The sequence below is a fragment of the Odontesthes bonariensis genome, chromosome 5 (assembly GCF_027942865.1).
Source record: "Odontesthes bonariensis isolate fOdoBon6 chromosome 5, fOdoBon6.hap1, whole genome shotgun sequence".
Classification (NCBI taxonomy): Eukaryota; Metazoa; Chordata; class Actinopteri; order Atheriniformes; family Atherinopsidae; genus Odontesthes; species Odontesthes bonariensis.
The window spans coordinates 12,598,959-12,606,730 of record NC_134510.1 but is presented as its reverse complement, the minus strand read 5'-3'; positions in this window follow the sequence as shown (position 1 = coordinate 12,606,730).

The following is a 7,772-nucleotide window of genomic DNA, read 5'->3' as shown; positions in this document are numbered from 1 at the left end:
GCAGACAAAAACAGCGTGGCTGTGGTGCATGACACCGATGAGGACAGCAAAGGAAAAGAAAAAAGTCCTTGTTGCATGTCAGGTGCACATCTCCCCGTGCATTGTGCTGGGCAAAGTCATCTTTCGAATCATTTAGGATATTGCAGAATTTTATTTTCTAAATGGAGAAACAATGGTCTTACGCAGAACTCACTGAACTTCCAAAGAAGAAAGGTCTATTGACTGAATCCAACACCACCCCTCCAACCTCCATAGGCAGCCTTGCTTGCTTTTTGACAAGGCACATGTTTGTGCAAGTCGGTGGGGTATTTGCTAAGAGATAAAGTAATGTTCAAATGCTGCATTTTACTCGAGGCTTCACACTGGACTGAAGTGAGACATTTTGGACCGTGACAGCAGTACCACAACAATCTAGACAACAATTATCTCCATTAATTTCTTCATAGTGCTCATTCAATCACACAGAGGGCTGAAAAGTATGGCTTTGACAGGCGTGATCGGTGGAGTTCTTCTTAAAGTGTATCAAGACTGATCAGGATCACGTAAGAAAAAGATATTACAACCCCAGCTCAGAACAAGTTGGGACGCTGTATGAAATGTGAATAAAAGCAGAATGCAATCATTTAAATCATTTAAATCTCATGAACAAAAAACTTTTGTTCAGAGTAGAACACAGAAACATGTCTTCCTCTTCCTCGCAGAGTCCATGTTAATTTAAAAATTTGATTCATCTGACCACGGATCAGTTTTCCACTTTGCCTCAGTGCATTTTCAGTGAGCTTTGTCCCACATTAGACAGCAGCATTTCTGGATAAAGTTCACATGCGACTTCTTATTTGATAAAGCTTTAACCTGCATTTGCAGATGGTAGAGTAAACGGTTTTCAAAGAAAATGATTTCTGAAAGTGTTCATGAGCCCACGCAGTAAATTCCATGACAGAATCAAATCTGTTTTCAATGCAGTGCTGACGGGGGTCCTGAGGATCACGGGCATCCATTTTAGGCTGTGTCTGTTGAGCACAGAGATTTCTTCATATCATTTCATGATATTAAGTACTGTAGATGATGGAATATTCAAAGACTTCATAATTCTATATTTAGGAACATTATTCTGACATTGCTCCTCAATTTGTGGACGCAGTTTTAAGCAGATTGCTGAACCTCTGCTCATCTTTATACCCAATCATTTCACTGACCTGCAAATTCATCTAATTAGTTTCAACATGTTCCTCCAGCTGTTTTGTTAGGTACCACTTTGCTGCCATCAAATTCAAGAGGAGCAAATATTTTTCATGAAATAGTCAAACGTCAGATGTTTAAACATTTGATGTTTTCTATGCTCTATTATCAATAAGATATTGAATTACGAGATTTGACAAACCTTTCATTCTGCTTTTGTGTAGATTTTAAACATCTTCCCAACATTTTGGGAATTCCAACAGTACATGTTTCTGACTGAACGCAGACTGAAATGAAACCTTGATTTAGCAATCTCCACATTGAGATTGCTCTCCCTCACTTCACAGTGCATGGGAAACTCATTCCTCCAACTTTCTGTTTGTGGTACCAATTTGTCAGTGAGCTGCGATGATCATTTAATGAAAATATAGAGTAAATGTAATTAGGTACTGCTAATAATGAAAGTCAAAAAAACTACATGGTGATTACAAAGACTGCGCTGATGAAAATGTGTGGAAGATAATCCCATGCACTGCAATTATAACAGGAATAAACCCAGCTCTCTGCTCTTCTCTCATCCATAAAAATGGCATTAAACAAAGCATATCGTGCCCATGATTCATTCTCCTCGTACAACAGAGCGCTATGTAACAAATGTAGCCCTCAGCAAACCGAAGTGAATCCTTTCTTAACTTTGTTACAGAAGCTATTAAAGTCGACACAACGCGCCGCAGCCAGAGGCGTTGGGGATGGAGCCTCTCATAGATGAGACAAGGCGGTCCAACACTCGGCTTTACAGCACCTGAATATCACAGCCTGTCTTCCAGACTCTTCCTGAAATAGTGTGAGAACAATAAAAAAGACTTGCCACACACACTGAACAGGGATAGTTTTCCCTCACCGGGAGAGTGAAAATGGAGGAGTTTATATAAGTGGACTGTGCTTAAAAGCATCATTTCAATGCGATGGCCGAAAACTTTTGAAAGCTTTTTAAAAGGGATTAAACATCTACTTATCCCTGCTGGTTGTCAGCCATTTCATTAGCTCTGACAGATTTAAGCCATCCAATGTTTCTACATCTCCTGCTACACCCTTACAATGATGGTGATGTAGGACGGGGTAAAGGATTCCCCCAGCGGCAGAAAAGGGGGGAAGATAACAAGAACGTAGATAAGATGAGGCTTTTAACTTGTCAAAATGCCCTCCCCTTCTCCTGTTACCTCTGTGGGATAGTGGGAGTCTTCGTTCTGACTTAGCAATAAACCATCCACTGAAAAATGGCCACTGTCTGATGGAACAGGCTGCGTCGGACACCTGTGTGCATGTGTGTGTGTGTGTGTGTGTGTGTGTGTGTGTGTGGAGGAAACAGATTTGGGAGATTCTCTGAGAAATGGAACCCTAATGTGCACAGCCCTGGAATCATTCAGAAAACTGGACTCATCACGCTAAATCACATCTAAAGATAGATTCATGGAAATATATTGGAATGGGAAAAAAAGGCCTTTCTTTGGCAGGAGGCAATGGGTAACACACAGACTGGCAGGGATGCACACACTGAAACAGAGAAGACCGTCCTGCTTGGCCAGTTGGAATGTGTCTCTGCCTTTTATTTGCTTTGGCCACAGGTTTCCTCATTTTTCCTAGACTTACCATGTGAGGAATGTGTTGCTGCAGGCTGCAGGGGTTCAGTCTGCTACACACACAGAAAGCCTACGTTACCTGCGGCCACAATCAACGCAAACTGCTGGGGGAGGAGACGAGGACAGCAGAGAAGTGTGCTGGGCAATGTAGCAATTTTCTTTGTGCCATATTCTCTTCCTGAATACAGTTCTGCTCATGTTCTAGATATGCTGGAGAGATAAATGCTTCGATTTAGTCAGTATTTGTGCACACGGTGGGAAAAAGGTTTAGCATCACCACACAGCTTTTTAGGTGCATGAATAGTGGTTCATAGGTCTAGATTGAAATATCTGTTTCATAGGAAGTTGGTTTTTGGTTTCAAAAACTCGTGGATAGCGTTCCATTAAATGTCACTATTACACAGAGCAGACTTTAATTTGCTCAATGTGCCCACTTCAGGCGGCTTATAAGACATTTCACTGTAAAATAACAGCTCGTGCAACAGAGATGACAGCATTTTACTGTTATTTACAGCACTACTGTAATTATTTCAACAAACATGTTACTGTTTATTGGAGCATATTATGCGACTGGAGGGTTTTACATAATTTCATGGTACCTACCAGCATGTTACCGTTCATTTACAAAGGGTGATGACGTTCGATTCTTCTGCAGGATTTGAGGGTGAGTCTCCCTTGAAGTGGATTTGCTTCACATTCAGCCATCTGTGACTGATATAGTCATCGGTTCAGCATCCCAGAGAGGTAGATTAAACCTCAGTGGGTTGCTGAACACAAAGGCAAATAAAATGCAACCTGAGCAACTGAACCGTAAACCATAAAACAACAGTCATGAAACAATTCAGCATGAATTTTCATTTCTGCAAATGTTCAGAGCAACTAAAAGTGAGGATTTCCTGAACACGTCCACAGCTGCAGACTACAGCAGACAGACAGGTGTCAGAAGGTTGTCTGTTTACTCCCTGGATCTGAGCCCAGTGTTTATGTTTACGTTTATGTGTATGTTTATGCATTAAGCAGACGCTTTTATCCAAAGCAACTTATAATTGAAAAAAATATGTAACATTACAGCTAATATCAAAGCTAACAATGAGCTACATAGAAGGAAACCACAAGTCAGACTCTGTCAGAGGTGACAGGGGTGACAGTGTAGCGATCAAGTGCAGACATAGAAGGAAGTACAGAAAGATAAAGTGCAGTAGAGGGGGTAGGGAAGTACAGGGTAAGTGCTAGGATAGGAGATGCACTCTGAAGAGCTGGGTCTTCTTCTATCTTCAAGAGTTTCTTGAATGGAGGACCCTTGACACACAGACTTGTAAAATAAAAGGCAGCTTTTAGCTTGTAGAAACCCCTTTAGCAGCAATAAGCTGCAGTAACAGTTTTCTGTGTGATGTTAGTCTCTCACATTGTTGTGAAGGAACTTTGGCCCACATAATGTTGTTTCATTTATTGAGTTTTGAGGCCAATTGTTGATCTACAGCTCTCTTAAGGTCCTGCAGCATTTCAAGCAGGTTGAGGTCCAGACTTTGACTGCACCATTGCAACAGCTTGATTCTTATCTTTTTCAGACATTCTGTTGTGGATTTGCTGCTGTGTTTGGGACCACTGTCCTGTCGCACGATTCACTTTCAGCTAAGCTGTAGCTGTCAGTCAGGTATCATCGAAAATTTACTCTGGAATACTTTGGTATGCAGAGAAAGTCATGGCTGACTCACTGATTCCAAAGTGCCCAGATCGTGTGGCTGCGAAACAAGCCCAAATCATCAGCCCTCCACCACCATGCTAAACAGTTGGTAAGAAGGGTTTGTGCTGAGTTTTGTATTTACCAAAATTTGTGCTGTCCATCATAACCAAACATCTCCACTTCTTAACTGTACAGAGGGCGCTGTTCCAAAATTCTTGTGACATTAGTACCATTATATACTGAGACGACCTGGCTCAAAAGCCGTATCAAAAAGGAGGAAGCACACGGTTTGAGAGTTATAAAGAAATCCAATTTATTTAACCAATTCGAAATTAAGCTGAGAATTCAACAAAAGTAAAACAATGGGATGTGGCAATCAGTCATCAGTAGTGCAGTGCTGTTGTGGAGCATGAATGTGCTGCAAAAGTGTTGTATGGTGTGAAACATAACAAAAGGATAAACCAAACAAACCCAAAACAGACTGCTGTTCTCACAAGCCCAGCCAGGAACCAAAAGGGGAAGAATGAACAAAATAAGGCGGCTTAAATCCACTCCCACAGACGGCCAGGTGTACGAGCTGCCGCAGTCACTGCTGCACACTCCAATCAGCTTCCTGGTCTGAGGGAGGAGACAAAGAGAGAGGGAGGAGAGAGACATGCCCGGCACAAGCCCCAGGGGCTGTGACAATACCAACATAATAATTAAGGACTGTAGGTTTTTTTAAATTCACCCCGAGCCTTGCGCAGTTTGACCTTGGGATGACGTTGCTGCGATGTCCACTCCTGGTAAAGATCGGCAACTGTCATGAATGCTTTCTACTTGTACATTTTTTTTTATATACTTAAAATGATGGACTCCAAATAGTTTGAAAATGAACTTGTAACCTTTCCCAGATTGATGAGCAGCAACAGCTGTTTCTCTAAGACAAGATCATTGCTGATGTCTTTTTCATCCTTGGCACTGGGTTAACACACACCTGAAATGCTCCAGCCCAGCAAACGGACAAAACTTCTTCTTTTATGGAGGTATTCACCTAACCTGACTCACGTCATCTGGCTGCGTTTACCAAGTACACGCGGGGGCGTTCCCTTTCCTCACACAACTGGTATGCGAATACCAGAGGGCGGGAGTCAGGTTCACCCTTGGTGATGATCAATAAATGAAATGCATTTGATTAGCAGCACCTGGCTACTACTTACCCTCTATATTCCAATGTAAGCAGTGAGGGTGTACTTAGATATTGATACTCCTGGATTTTAACTTAATTTTAGTTAAATAAGTAATGAGCATCGTGGTAGGTCCAAGCTTAAAATTTAAAGAGGGTGCGTTCTACTTATTCACTAACTGTAACAAATGAGTCAGTACTTCTAAATTTCAATTATTATGAAAACAGTAAGATACGGTTAATCCACAGTAAAAAATAAAGCAGTTTATTCTACTGTATCTGAAGTTAAACTTTGTTGTCCTGGTCTGAAACACATCTTGGGCACAACGCTAAATCTGCCTTATCATCTACCTTAGTAAAGTTCTCTTTGACCTCTACAGTTCAAATATGCCCTCTGATCTGTTTACAACAAGGAAAAGGCTAAATTCTTTGGTCCAAAACGGTAGGAGCCACAGCAGATGCAGCAAGTACCCCCATGACGCACGCGGAGAAGTCTTGAATCTGTGCAGATTGGCTCATTTGTCTTTGACATGAGTGCTGACAGATTGCCCTGTCAACAACCTCCTCTCTGTCTCTTCCTCTTCCCAATTCTGTCTATTCCTCATTTAGATCCCTGCAGCAGCGGCACAGCAGTCCATATATACTGTACCAGTCATCTCATTCATGGGAAACAGCGGAGTGATAAATCTTTTGAAATACTTAAAAGATTCGATTTTGGAGCAAAAGTCTGTAATCGACCAGATGTGGTCTGTTACAACACATCATCATCAGCCACTGGCCTTTTCCTAAAAAGTCATATTTCATCTTTTCATCAATGTAAACACCCGAGTCCAATCCTAGTTTACAAATTAACTACCATGTTGTTCATTTCAAATCATTTTTCCTGAACACACGCCATGCTTCTTTCCCAGGAGTTCAAATATGCAGCAACAGGAACCCTTTTCGCTCATTTTCTCATAGTATGCTCCAAACATAATTTCTGATAAGCATTTTGCCCTCCAACACTTCCTCTGTCTCCATACAGAGAAGCAGCAGTCGATTCATCTCCCCTCAGGCAGGAAGACATATCAAGCTGCAGCAGCGGCAGAAACAGCATCAGAACACCCCACTTCCAGCAGGGCTTCCATCTTCGGTGTCAGCTGTCAGCTCAAAGCCTCTCCTGCCTGCCGGGCCCCGGCTTTCAGCTCAATCTCTGTCTGCCCACCTACCACTGCACTTTAGGTTCACCTTAAGTGGAGAAAACAAAAAGCCGATGCGTTTCCCAGAACTTTAAACAAGAGAAAAACTGCTGATGCATTCAGCAAGTTTCACTCTCACACAGACCCAGACGCTCATGAAAGTAAGCAGGTCTTCATCTGTCACTGCTTGCCACAGGCACTGTAGCTACATAACTGCCAAAATCTTTTCTGGACGACTGTTTTGAGTTATCATTGCCTCATGCTTGCTCAGGAGCAGGTTGACTGTCACCTTTGCCTGCTTGAAGGTTTGCTCCATGGTTGCCACTGAGGCTTGTTGAGACCAATGGACTGACTAATTAGCCCCTGAAGGCATGAGGATATGCCCAACGGTCTTGTTAGAATGCCAAGATGGGTGCAGGAGGTGGAATGGTTGTTAAAGTTATTGGGGGAAATGGAGGAAGCTGCAAGGGAAGATGATGTCATTTTGGAATTAAGATAGCTTGGGGATTCATTTTTATTTTGCCTTAGTGTTTTTGGAGCTAGAAGTATATTTGGAAACCTAATTGGTTTGAAGTGTGTAGTGAGTTCCATTAACTTTCTGACAATAGAAGTATTTTAAATTTGACCTTGGGCCCACTGGTAACATGGTTGATTCCTATCAAGCTCGTAGGAAAAAGGTCTTTCGAAAAGAATAGTTCATTAGAGAAGTTGTGTTCCAAATGATGTGTAATCACGGGAAGAACAAGAACATTGCACTGGCTTGAGGGAGCAGAGAAACAGGATGCCATTTATTTTTCAATTTCAAAGAAGATCAGCAGCCTCCAAATGACAAGATAGTGTGGGGAAAGCTGTGCTTTCCTCCAAGCAGGCCAAATCCTTCTTACACACACATACACATATATATATATATATATATATATATATAT